Source organism: Biomphalaria glabrata, chromosome 2 (assembly GCF_947242115.1).
Source record: "Biomphalaria glabrata chromosome 2, xgBioGlab47.1, whole genome shotgun sequence".
Classification (NCBI taxonomy): domain Eukaryota; kingdom Metazoa; phylum Mollusca; class Gastropoda; family Planorbidae; genus Biomphalaria; species Biomphalaria glabrata.
Window position 1 is genome coordinate 18571479 of NC_074712.1, and position 14082 is coordinate 18585560.

General features: G+C 37.2%; 1 protein-coding gene across 3 annotated transcripts in view; it reads right to left on the minus strand.

The window, feature by feature from the left end:
• LOC106063107 (uncharacterized) overlaps positions 1–14082 on the minus strand; it is a 323308-nt gene that overhangs the window by 65535 nt on the left and 243691 nt on the right. The window contains exon 1 of one of the 3 annotated variants that reach the window (XM_056019555.1): positions 7112–7534. The exons of the other annotated variants lie outside the window; for them this stretch is intronic. The gene's annotated coding sequence lies outside the window, so the exon portion shown is untranslated. Of the gene's footprint in view, positions 1–7111; positions 7535–14082 lie in introns of those variants that run through there. 3 annotated transcript variants of the gene reach the window in all.

Sequence of the window (14082 nt, forward strand, 5' to 3'; positions counted from 1 at the left end):
TCATCTTTCTTTTTGACAAGGACAACTGGGCTTGCGTATGGGGAGTCAGACTCCTCTATAATGTCAAGTCGAAGCATGTTTTCAATCTCTTTGTTTAGGACATCTCTCATGTGGAGAGGAACAGCATATGGTTTAAGGGTGACTGGTTTATCTGATGTAAGCTCTATTTTAAATTCTGGCACCTTTGCTTTTCCGGGTATATCAGTAATGATACTGGAGAATTCAGTAAGAATGTCATGGAGCTGGGCAGTTTGCGTTGTGCTCAAATTGGGGATGATGTTTAAGGAAGTTAGGGAAGAGTGGCCACTAGAAGTAAGAGTTGGTAAAGGTGGTATTTGGCTGTCAGTATCGATCGTGTCATGGTCTGTATCAGTAACAAAAGAAGCGGCGCATGCAGCGATAAGGGTGAGGCCTTCACCACTGTTACGTGTAGTATCTGGTTTATTGTCTTCTCTAACGTGATACTTCAGTAATCTATTGACATGATATGTCTTAAGTTTACCTCCTTTCTTAATAATAACATTAACTTCAGATATTTTTTTCAGTACTGTATAGGGCCCGTCCCAATGAAGCGCTAGTTTGTTTTTCTTGTGTGGTTTAAGAAGGAGGACCAAGTCTCCTTCCTGAATATCCTTATCTATTGCATTCTTGTCATAATAAATCTTATGCTTGGACATACTAGCCACATCATTTTCGTGAGCCAATTTGCTAGCGTAGCCTAACCTGTGTTTAAGATCCAACAGATATTCATAAACAGTTTTGGTCTCATTTTCTATAAATTCTTCCGTAAATAAGTGTTTAAGGATAGACATGGGCCCCCTAACTTTTCTACCATAAACTAATTCATATGGAGAGAACTTAGTAGATTCATTTGGAACTTCACGGTATGCAAAGAGAACCGCATGAATATATCTATCCCAGTTTTTTGGTTCTTCAGTCGCGACTTTTCGAAGCATATGCTCTAAAGAGCCATTAAATCTTTCAACTAAGCCATTGGAGATAGGGTGATATGGTGTTGTCTTCATTGGTGTGATGTTAAAGAATCTGAGTATTTGGTGGTAAAGATCAGATTTAAATTGAGGCCCATTGTCCGACAAAATTTTTTCTGGGAATCCTATTCTGGAAAAGATTGTACTAAAAGCTTCAATTACAGTATGAGTTTCTATGTTTGGCAATGGTATAGCTTCAGGCCATCGTGTAGCCGTATCTATGAGGGTAAGTATGTATCTATTTTTATTGTCAGTCAATTGTAAAGGACCAATGATATCGATAGCTACTTTGCAGAATGGCGTCGAAATTCTATCCATTTCCCCCAAAATAGCCTTACCACTTTGACCTGGGTGCTTAGCTTTCTGACAAATAAAACATGTTTTAATATATGATTTAATGTCTCTATTGGCTCCAGGCCAGTAGAACTGTGAATATACCCTATCTTTAGTGCGGCGGACAGACATATGACCTGCAAGAGAGGATGAGTGTGCGGTGCTTAGGACTAGCTGTCTATGAGACATAGGGACGACTAATTGTTGTACAATATTGTAAGGATCCTTTTTTTCACGAACTGTTTGTAAAGTAAATTGTTCTTGATAATGAAAGAAATAAAGCCCTTTTGTTTATCTTGTACGGTGCCGGCCCGAGCTCGTTGCCATAGATCTGTCAAAGTTGTGTCTGTTAATTGTTCTTTCTGAAACTCCTTGTAATTGGGGATTGAACTAATGTTATCTATAACATTATCATATGGGAGCTTCGGGGTTTCAGCTATCCGACTAGTCATAGCTCTAGTGACAGCACCAGCAGGATGAAAGCTCTTTGCATTATTTACGTTACCAACAATAAGGTCGGCGACAGGGTCATCGAACACAGCAGCGACAAAATAACCCTTCAAGAAAGGTGTGTCTATATGAATTCTAGCTAGTGGGTAGTCTTTAATTTGACCATCAATAAGTTTCAACGTGTATGTCCCATTTAAAATATTGTGAGCAGAAATTAGATTTCGACGGACACCAATAATACTGCATCCTGAATCTCTGAGAACTGTAACCTTTTTCCCATTTAGAAGGCCTTCATGAATAAACAAAGTCCCTACAGATCTACCACTACTGTCTTGGTTATCAAGTAAATCAAACGAATGTGACTGGCATGCAGCTAAAGGATTTGGGGGCTGGAGTTCTTCTTTGCAACGGGGCAATCTTGTGGAACAAATTTAAAGTGGATTATCCCCCTTGTAAACTCCGCACCCCTCTCGTAAAAAAAAAACTAAGGATGCTATGCCCAACAAAATAGAGTGGCTATTACACTCATACACAGGCACACACACACACAGAGGAAAACAAACTTATCCTTCTGCCGGTGTAGTGGAAACTTGAGCCCCGCAGCTCGACACAATGGACACGCCGGTGACGGTCTCGGTGCTGTCAGCTTGTACTCCTTGTCTTGGTGGCGAACAATAATTGCATTCGTTGCTTGGCTTGGAACAGAAAGGGTAGCTAACTCATGCAAAAGATGTAAAGATGAGCGTGAAATCCTATTTAAAGAAACTAGAAAATAAAAGCCGACAACTAAACGAGGAAACACCAAGAAACTTTGAAAAAGTCAGAGACAGAAATACTAATTATAAAAATAATAATAATAATAACAATAATAGTTATAATAAAAATAATGCTCTAAATAACAGAAGCAAAGTTAAGGAAAACCAGCAAAATAAATGTGGTAAAATGTTTAGAATGATACTGTATTATAGAACTGTTATCTACATACTGTAGATAATACAAATGAAATACAAAGCAAACTGGAAATTATATATTTTTCTGAAATACTAAGTACTGTTTACAACGATCCCCCGAGGTTTCAGTAGCCCACAAAAAAAAATTACCTTAGTATAATAGCAATTTAATTGCTTTGGACAGGCCCCCACTGTCAAGAAACTGAATATCGACTTATCAGCTCTTGATGGCAAGATGTCTAGGATGATTCTCGCCGTGTCTAGCCAACCAGTTATAATGATAGAAACTAATACAAAAGGTGACGATGAAACGAATAACACAACAATGTCTAATGTGACAAATTAGGACCTCCGAACACAATAGGGTCATTAAAACAGGTGTTTAATTATTGATATATTAACCACCAAAATAGGAGATAATTGAGATAATAATGTGGTTAATTTGGTTGATTAATTAAGATAAAACAATGTAATGAATAGAAACACATAAGAAATGAATAATAGAAATGAATAATGGTACAAAAGATTCGGAGTTATCTAATCATGAAAGGCTAAAACAACATAGTTACATATAAATTGATGCTGGGTACAAATAGCAAGCCACACTGGACAGTTTCTCTCTCTCTTGTTTTAGCCCGGATCCTGGAGCCCACGTCACAGTCCGTATAGTCTTGATGTTATATGTACTTGTAAAACTCTACCGTCTCTGACCGTCACCTAGATATAATTTGACAGACACTTACAAATGGCCAAGTACTTAATCAACGAATCAACTCATAACTTCCTGCGTGCATTTAAGAAAAGATGAATAGTTCCGTCTTACCGTGTGTCCTTAAGAAAAGCACTGATACTGTTCCAGTATCTAACAACTACAACACAAGTCGTATATACCAATACGACATCGACTCCTACAACATCGGTCTGGTCCAGCACCTAGCCGTGTTTGAGTTGTCTCCCCCTTATCTCAAACTGTTTCTGACTTTATAGTCCTTAAACTATGTCTAATTTTTTCTCTAATTATTGTCTTGTCACCCGGACTACGCTAGTATCACGTTTTCCCTACATAAATCTAAAGATCCGCGATGTGTCCTGCCGGTATAACTGACCGTGGTATTTCGAGCCCTAGTGTTCGCGAGTTTATTGTTCCTCTCGAGTCTTCGTAGTGTTGGTGTCAACTGATGTCTCTGTCTGGGTGTCTATACATCACTGTCATAGTCTGCTCCAGGTCCAGCACATGAGAGATCGTACTATATTATTTGTATCAACAACAAAAACCAAACAAAATCACACAGCTGTGACAATGGTCAACAGTTCATACATTCTTTATACTAGAAACAACAAAACCTAATTAATTTTTAAAGTTGTCGGCCATTAATGAAAAGCTCCAATAAATTGTTATTGAGTGCGTACATTCCCGTAAAACGGTATCCACAGCATCATAACAAAGCAGTATCATAACAAAGCAGTATCATAACAAAGCAGTATCATAACAAAGCAGTATCATAACAAAGCAGTATCATAACAAAAAGTACACTGCAGTCTACAGCATTAATTTCGGAATATTCTAAAGCGTTATACTGACATTCCAGTGACTACGTCAGAAAACATGAATAGAAATCTAAAGACTTGATCAAGTTTTAGTATTAAAAGTGAATGTTTGAAAGGTAAGGGATAAGCTATAATAATCAAATCTCAAGATATTCATAGCTCAAGATAATTATAGCTCATGATATTCATAGCTCAAGATAATTATAGCTCATGATATTCATAGCTCAGGATATTCATAGCTCATGATATTCATAGCTCAAGATATTCAAAGCTCATGTCTGAAAAAGTAGCAAAAAAAAAAAAAAAAAAAAAACTCGAATTATTGATTTTATCGCCTCATTATTGGCTTTCTTTTTCCTTACTGCTTATATAATTGGCGTCACTGAATTCTAGTGTCTCCTGACATATTTCTCAGATCAATGGAGCTACTCATGTCAACGGTTTCTGTGTCAAATTTTACAAAGCTTATATGTACAAGCGAAATGACGAAAGGGGTTCTCAATTTGTTAGTCTTCTATTATTTTTAAGTACTCATTTTGGTCTCATGCTCAAAGACACTACATCATACCTCTACAAACAGTTTTCTAAATGAGTATCCAATGTGCAGCATGAAATGTGAAGTTACTAAATCTATATTAAGTGATAAGTGAACCAAAAACTAAACTGTAAACAAAACCATTATTTTAATAATGCTTAGTAATAATACAAGGTGTCATGAAATAGACATATAACATATGATAACAGCACTAGAATGTAATATTTAGTTGTTGGGAGAATAGACTGAGAAAACGCGATTAATGAACCATGGACTTGGCAACTCTTCATTAGCTTAACAGATGGAACTAGAGCGACACATGTATCCTTACGCTGTGTTTAACTGACTTATATTGGAGTCATTCTTAATTAAGGCTCAATTTGTCATACATTGCTGCAAGACCATTTTATCCTTCTGTGTTTATTGTCTCTAGTAGTGATATTAACTCATAGTTTTAACCTTAATGCACACTTAAGTGTCAGTCTAACGATCTGCTGTCTCGAAACTAGGGGTATGCAAAGTGTGCCACCGCATAGGCCTCGAGGCAGAAGAGGCTTCGGGAAAAGCAGCAAAAATTGTTAAAAGGTTCAGAGCCTGTTCCTAAACTTAACTGTTCAGTTTAAAATCTATAAATAACAATTTTAATGGTGAAACATGTACCCATTACTCGAGAGATGTTCTTATGCACCCCACCTCAACCCTCTCCCATACATCTCATATTATAGCTGCAAGGGCGGACGATTAACAGAGCTCTATATCAGATCTCCACAGGGCACCAGGTATTCAAAATCCGAACCTGCTATTTGAAGTTTATTATTTGTGCTATAAACATGTTTCGTTATTATTTATTTACAAAGCTTATATCATCTCCCTCTGTCTGTCTGTCTGTCTGTCTGTCTAGTACACATTTTGCAAACGTTATATCTCCCACTTTCCAGTCTCGGATCAAGTTGAAACTTTCCCAAACAATTATTTATTCAATGTCAAAGACAATACATGAGTCATAATTTTTCTTTTACGAATTTGTTAATTTATTAGTGGTAATTAATTAAGTTAGTTATATTGAAAGGCGAGAAAAATCTTTCACTATTGAGAGGTATGGCAGTAATTGTGCGGTTCTTACTCTTATGTTAGCCTCTTTAAATTCCAAAAAAAAAAGCTTCTCCTATATTTTTCTTGTTTTGTTGCTTATTTACTACTCGGAGTGTTTTATTTTAACAAAGTTTATGTCAACTCACTCTGTCTGTCTGTCTGTTCGTAAACGTTATTTCTCCCACATCCTATCTCGGAGCAAGTTGATATTTGGCAAATTTTTTGTGTGTAACTGACAAAACAAGAATCAATTAAGAAAAAATAATTAATTAACTATTCGTAATCAATTATTTTGGAAAGGGAAAGAAATTGTACTTGACAATTGTGGTTCAATGCGTAGAATAAATCCCCTTTATAGAGAATTAGGTCGTCGCTTAAAATATGAAACTAACAAAAAACAACTATAACAACTTCTATTTTCATAGCACTTCGCTGGCACAGAGGCTAGTGTACTGGCTTGAGGAAGCTTGAGCCCTGGAGTTAGAAGTCAAGTCGTACAACGTTTTGTCTTTATAAAACAAACAAAAGGTTAAAAAGCGATCACGGTAACATTCACAAATATACCCCCCGCCCCCTTCTTCCTCCTCTTACCTTTTCCTGGCCTAGATAAGTGAGATCATCCTAACGTAGTCAGAAAGTGAATAGAATGAAATAGCGCTCAACAAAAACAATTACAAAGTTTTCTAATCGCACAGAAGTATTATTGTGAGTCTAGATCTAGTACACATTGAATGACAGGACTGATCCAAAGTAATTGATACAATTACATGTATTATAAGCAGCGTTTTTTTATAGTTTTTTTTTTTTATTTAAAAAATTTTCTTGTTGGTAATGTATCAACAGTAAGGTATGAACAGTAATGTATCAACAGTAATGTATCAACAGTAATGTATGAACAGTAAGGTATCAACAGTAATGTATCAACAGTAATGTATGAACAGTAATGTATCAACAGTAATGTATCAACAGTAAGGTATCAACAGTAAGGTATCAACAGTAATGTATCAACAGTAAGGTATCAACAGTAAGGTATCAACAGTAAGGTATCAACAGTAAGGTAATTTGACGCACGCTAAGTTATCTCGACATTTGAATGGTAGATATTTCTACATTTGATTCGCAAGTAAAAATAAAACAGACAGTCATTGAACAAATAAATGAATCAATGAATGTGAAAGTTTAGATACTACTAACGAGGAGTGGATAATACTAACGTGTCTTTCCATGTTGGACTTCAGAGATTCTTAGAATTTTAGTCTTTGGTTTGAATGGAAACAAATGTATTATCATCCAGAGGTATCCACCAGCGCAAACACACAGAAACTCTTCTACGCAGCTAGAAATTTTGACAAAAATACATCTCCAAACAGCACAACGAATAGCCAGGTGCTGATGTTAAAAACACCATCTAATTAATATTAATTATAAACGAAAATTCCATTAGTCCCTGGAGTTATCACCGCACTAGTCCGAGCGTAGTTATCAGTGCGAATGTTGGTATCACGGAGGTGTTCAGGAAGCATATAAATCCCTCTGATGCCAGATCTGCGACAGGCTCTTCGGTAACCTGCTCAGGCAGGTGGAAAAAGTAAAGCACCGCCTTAGCAGTGGAGTGAGCCGCACTGCTTGAGACTAGCCAGTAGGGCTTACATTGAGGTGAGTACTTCACAGGGGACGGCATTCAGATTGTGTGTGAGGAGCGAAGACCAAAGGGATTGTGGGGACGGTACGCGAGAAATTTGGTCAATGCGAAGTAACCGAGGGAAGACAGGAGCTTACCTATGTGATATTTTGATAGATACCAGATGAACAGCCGTTAAGTCTGTTTGCGTGTACGTTGTACGTTTATATAGGTTATAAAGTGGCGTACTAAAATAAAGTAAGTTATGGCTGGAGAAACTGAGCAGTTCTAAAAATAAATGTTTTTTATTGGTCAAAGGCTCTGCGTTAATAATAAATAATATGACGACATTTTATGACAGCTAAATAGCCAATAAAGTTTTTTTACCTTTTCAGTGGGTCCTAAAAATTCAAAACTATTCTGTCTTGTAAACTATTCTGTCTTGTAAACTATTCTGTCTTGTATAATTATTCTGTCTTGTATAACTATTCTGTCTTGTAAACTATTCTGTCTTGTATAATTATTCTGTCTTGTATAACTATTCTGTCTTGTATAACTATTCTATGTTGAATAACTATTACTTCTTGTATACTTGTATATTTCTCTTGAATATTTAGAAATATGTAAAATTGGAAAAAATATGCACTAATTACTTAGAAAGTACAGCAATATATATTCTTATTTGAAAAGAAAGCGGTGACATGTTTGACAACAAGCGGTCATTTTTCAACAGCTTGAATAAGTTGATAACAAGTTGATAATAAGTTGATATTTACCTGTTGATATTCACTACGACATTGTCAACTAGTTTTAATTTCAGTCAATACTGCAAGGATGTCGACAACTGACATCCAGTGTGTTGGGTTTCATTTCAAATGTTAGATCGTATATCATTAATACTAAGTCGGCCATGTTGACCTAGTTTTCATCAAGGCTTGTTCTAAACTAGAGATGGGAAACGAACCGAACCCGAACCGAACGAACCGAACTCGAACCTCACTTATGACCGAACCGAACCGAACCCGAACTTTGAAACTGCTTGGTACGAACCGAACCGAACGAACCCTCCTTATCTTAACCGAACTAATTTTGCAATTTGTACATCCTTTTTTTTTTATTTTTGGTTTAAAAAAAAATAAAAATTACTTAAATATTTTATTTAAATTCTATTGATTCCATTATACTTTGAAAACTTGGGAGGGGGGGGGGGGGGCTATTTTGAAAACTTTAAAAAGAAAAAAAAAGCGGCGCGCTGGGGTTCCCATGGGTTTTTCCGTATGTGCCGACTCCCACCTGGCCTTGAATTTTCGCGGGCTGTTTGCAATATTGGTTTTGAGTTGAATAGGCGCCCTCTAATTAGATCTAGATCTAGACTCTAGTTCCTAGTAAGTACAAAGTCAACATTAAAATATTGTCACTTTTATTTGAGATGGCTGTTAGTTAACAAAAGAATAGTTTTGGCCATTTAGAGAGTGTAGATATAAATCTACAATAAGTTCATTTGTGTTCTAGTTTAAAATAAATTTTAATTATCTTCTATTAAGTGATTTATTTTTACAAAATTGTGAAGTATTCCATATTGGAATATTATCAGTGGCGTAGCAAGGGTGAGGGAGGGGGGGAAATGGAAAATCTCCCCGGGCCCCCACTTGAGGGGGCCTCAAATGAGTGTTTTTTTACAATATTCAATATTACGCAAAATGCAGGGGCCCCCAAAGAGGTCCAGCCCCTCCCGGGCTCCCAAATGATGAACAATTCCTAGCAACGCCACTGAATATTTTTACTATTATTTTGTTTTGCATCATTGATCATCAGTATTTTTAATGCAGCGTTTCTCAAACTTTGGGTCCTCCCCCGTGGGTGGGGATGGCGAGTACCTTGAATTGGGGGATGGGGAGACGCAACTTCCTGACAAAAAGGGGTGTCATAGAGTGTGTGTGTGTGTGTGTGGTGTCTGGTGGCGATAAGAAGAGGTTAAGCGACTGATTTGTGTTTATGCATTGAGTATGATGAAATAAGCGTAATGCAAATGTGAAACGGCAGACAATCTTGAGACCTAGATTTCGTTTAAATATCAGTATATTTCATTAATATTACATCTCTATCAAAAGTTAAATATGTGAATATTGTAATAACAGTTAGGCTATATTGAGTTGTTCACATAAGAACTTTATTTTAAAGTTTATTAAGTTTATATGTTATTATAAGGCTTGTCTTCGAGTCCGAAGATTAGTGAGGAATGCAGTTTTTCCCATGGCTGCGCAGTCCCAGATGTGACCTATATATTTTGCCACATCCAGGGCAAGCAAAACCACTGTCCGCAGGTGGTCCATTTAGTTTTTCTTTTCGCGTCTGCGTTTGTCCTCGGCGTTTGTCCTCGGCAGCGGATTTTCTTTTGGTCTCAAACTGACTCGTTCTAAGGCCGCATGCAACCAGGTGCTCTCTTCTATGTCAGCTAAGCAAAGTTGACGCCTAAGCTGGTCTTTGAAGCGTTTCCGTGGGGCGCCTCTGTTATGGCGGCCACCTTTTAGCTCACAAAAAAAGAAAAGACTGTCTTTGGCATACGTTCGTCTCCCATACGGGATACGTGCCATACCCAGCGTAACTGCCGGACCATAAGAAGTCCCTCTATACTATCCTTACCGGTAAAAATATAAAACGCCTATATTGGTTCAATTGTACTAGCTGTTCGTAAGTGACAAACCAACGACCAACTAACAAAGAGAGGGGGCATCGAAAAAAAAAGTTTTATTTTCAGTGTAACTTATCTGAATATTAGTATAATTACATGTTTAAAAATTAAAATATATTAATTAGGAGATGCCATTTTATCTTGCGAGGCGCGTATGCACAATATGGGTCAAAACGTTTTGAAGAAAACATTTTAAAACATCTCCGCTATTGAGATTCTTCTGCATTTTTGTCTCAGAATAGTCGAATTTCTTCCGTATATTGCAATTTATTATAGTGACGACTTATGTGTGAAAAAAAAAAATCCTCGATAGAGACGTCTTTACACGAAGAATATTTGTTTTTTTATTATGATGAATTGTGCGTTCTGAAAGAAAGCACATCGATATTAGCCTTTAAAAAAAATATCTCTTTGTCACCGTATGATTTTATATGTTATGAATGTGGCTGTGGTTATCAATGTAGGCGTGGTAGTGACATTGGGTTCTTGTTACAAATCACAGAATAATGGAATGACGCTGGGTGTAGCAGACACAATAAGTTTAATATAACACCACATAGTGAATACACCATACAATTCGACCCAGGAATGGTCAGTATTAATCCAACAGTAATATACGAATATCACAACTTAGTACTTATTCTATAACCAACTACTTTAAACATCTAACTCTACTGCTTATATCTTAAGTGACTCAATACAAGTGCTTGCTACAAGATCTCTATGTGGACTGACTGCCTTTAACTCTCTGGTTCACCTAAGGTCAAAAGTGTTCACCTTAGTGCAACATGGGTTGTGAATAAGATTCACAATATGGAATTAACATACACAATACAGAATTAGGGTTTCTACTCTATGGCACCAACTTTGAGGTGGTGACACTCTTCTTACTAAGAGAAAAAGGTTAGAATACGCTTAGCGCCGAGTCTTGCCCAGAATTTAGCCACTTGCCGACTTGAGCAAAAACCTGCCGCATCTTCAATTCTATCTCCATTAAGAAATTTTTACATTGCTTAAAATGTATGTAGGCAACATTATTTTGGAAAAAATATTGCCCATAGGCCTATTATATGTTGCAAAGTATTTGTTTTATGTAAAAATTAAACTTAAAGTGTTTTATCTGATAAATTGTATTAAGCCTTATAACTTAATTTTGCTATTACATAATTTTATAACATCGAACCGAGCCGAACCCGAACTTTAGACCTGACCGAACCGAACCGAACCCGAACTATACTCGTCATCGAACCGAACCGAACTCGAACTTAAATCTGACCGAACCGAACCGAACCCGAACTTTAAAAGTTGGGTTCGATTCCCATCTCTATTCTAAACGTCATTTCTTCCGGTATCACTTTTGGAACTATTGTCAATGCTATGTCATTACTGTGGCCTTTCTCTCTTCTTTTCTGAGTTCATCTTACTGTGCCTACGTCACTAGAATATCCCAGCATGACACAAAAATTAGACACATTTTCAAACATGACTAGTTTCCTTTGTTGTAGAGGTCAACAGTTCAGACTTTTATATTGACATCTCTATAATCCTGTGACGTATTCTTGAGGAATTTATTTACTTGTATTTATAATCGAGCTGTCCAATAGGATCAGTCAGTAAGGAGAGAAACGATGAATAAAGGTTTTGATTCACTTTAAAACTCTATAAACTCCCTGTTAGCTCTATCTATGAGACAGTAGGCTATTAGCATGTTAGACTGTCTCGTTACAAAAGTCTGTTCACATTCGCACATATCATGAATTGAAATGTATTCTCTATATTACATTACAGATAGATGGGGGGGGGGGAGGGGGGGCTATACTTGAGTGCACGAATGCTCTTGTTGATTTTTACTAATATTCAATTAAGGAATAAATAATTGTTAATAGCTTTGTTATATGCACATAATTTTGTCGCTCACTTTGTCAACATTGGAACAGTGGTAGCTCAGTGGATAAACACAAGCACTAAGTTCACTTAGTCTCAAGTTCAGATCTAATCGAACCGCGCAATTTTACTTAATATTCGCTGAATTTCGCGAAGATTCATTTTGACTGTTTATTAGAAATATTTACCAATTATATTTTCTTCTTTAATCTGGTGCCAACTTGTTGATTCTTTTGTTGTTTCATTGTATCCTTGTCTTCATTGTGTTGTTTTTGAAATCGCAAAATAATCAGTTCAACAATACACATACACGGTTTTACATTTCACAGAAATTTTATAACAATTATAACAAGTAATATTATATTTTACCATATTATATGTGTCATCAGTAAACAGACGTCGCCAGGTTAGTTAGTTTTTGGAAGCGGTGACTAGGAAACAGACAGACCATTTACGCACCTAATGACAACGTACCTAGCGACGCTATGCCTGTCATACGTAGTGAAATAAAAGTTAGCTTATTCTATCAGCCTGTAGTAAACAAAGAATATCTGTGGGGTATCCACATCCGTTCAATCTATGTCAGCATTTAGTATCCTGGAGGCGCGGTGGCTGAGTGTAACAGCACTTGGCTTCCGAACCGTGGGTTTCAGGGTTCAAGTCCTGGTGAAGACAAGTATTTTTAATTTCGGGATCTTCGGGCACATCTGAGTTTACCCAGCTCTAATGGCTACCCGGAATAAGTTGGGGAAAAGTAAGGTCGTTGAGCTGGCCACATGACACCCTCGTTAACCTTGGGCCAAAGAAACAGATGACCTTTACATCATCTGCCCTAAAGATTGCAAGTTCTGAAAGATGGAAACTATCTTGGTAACCTACATGCTTGATATCCGTATCAAACCAGTCACATGGAAAATGGTTCTAACGACCTCTGAACTCTGCTGACAAACAGAAGTGTACTAAGTAGCCCGATGGTGATGGAAGTGAAGGGAGTGGTGGGGGGGGGGGACACTGCACTACTTCTCACCCCCCCCATCACGTGACACAAACTACTCGTGATTTTCAAATCTCGTTTCAATTTCCAGTTTCTTTTCTTAATTCCTTGCCCCTCTCTTCTCCCCCCTCGCCATTCTCTCTCCCAGTAATCATTGTCCCAGCTGAGTCCCTGACTCGAAGGCAAGTACAGCTTGTTTTCCACAGCCGAGTTTGAACTCTGATAGACTTTTGATGACACAGGGGATGGCGCGATGTTACAGCACTAATTGATACCGACCAGAAGTTACTGGCCTGCGAGAATTGGAATCGCGTGCTTCAACGTGTGGGGGCTGGAATCATATACTCCGCCAAAACTTGATCAGACCAGACACAGTAATTCTGGAAGACGCTCTAATGGCTCCCAGTTTCTGAAGATGGTAGGATCAAATCAAATCCTTGTATACCAGTGACGCCTTTTCCAAAATAACAAAAACGGATTTTCCCGATTTCTTTTTCTTCGGTTACATTTTACTCTAATAATAATAATAATTATTATTATAATATTCTTAAGAGGATCGTTATTTCCTTATTACCTGTCAAAGGGCTATACTGCTGCAGACCAGCCACCTCATCAGAACATTTCTCAGTGGTCTACAATGAACTTTGTTTTTCTTTCACGAAGCTGGACCCTGGCGGTGCCAGAGAATGAAAATCAATTCATTTCCAAAACAGTTATAATAGATACATTTTGACCGACAAAACGGTACATTTTAATCGCCCTGATCTGCTGTTTATTTAAAAAACAACAACAACCGCTACCACTATTGACATCGCTGTACCACTGTCTTATAATGTAGGAGAAACTGAAGTGGAATAACAAAGAAAATGTGGGAACTTAGACTTGGAGATTAAACATTTATGGAAGTTATTTAAAATAATAATATACCTCATTGTTGTATATTGTTGTAACTCCAGTGGCGGACTGAAAGGGTTAATGGGTGTGTGACCTACTG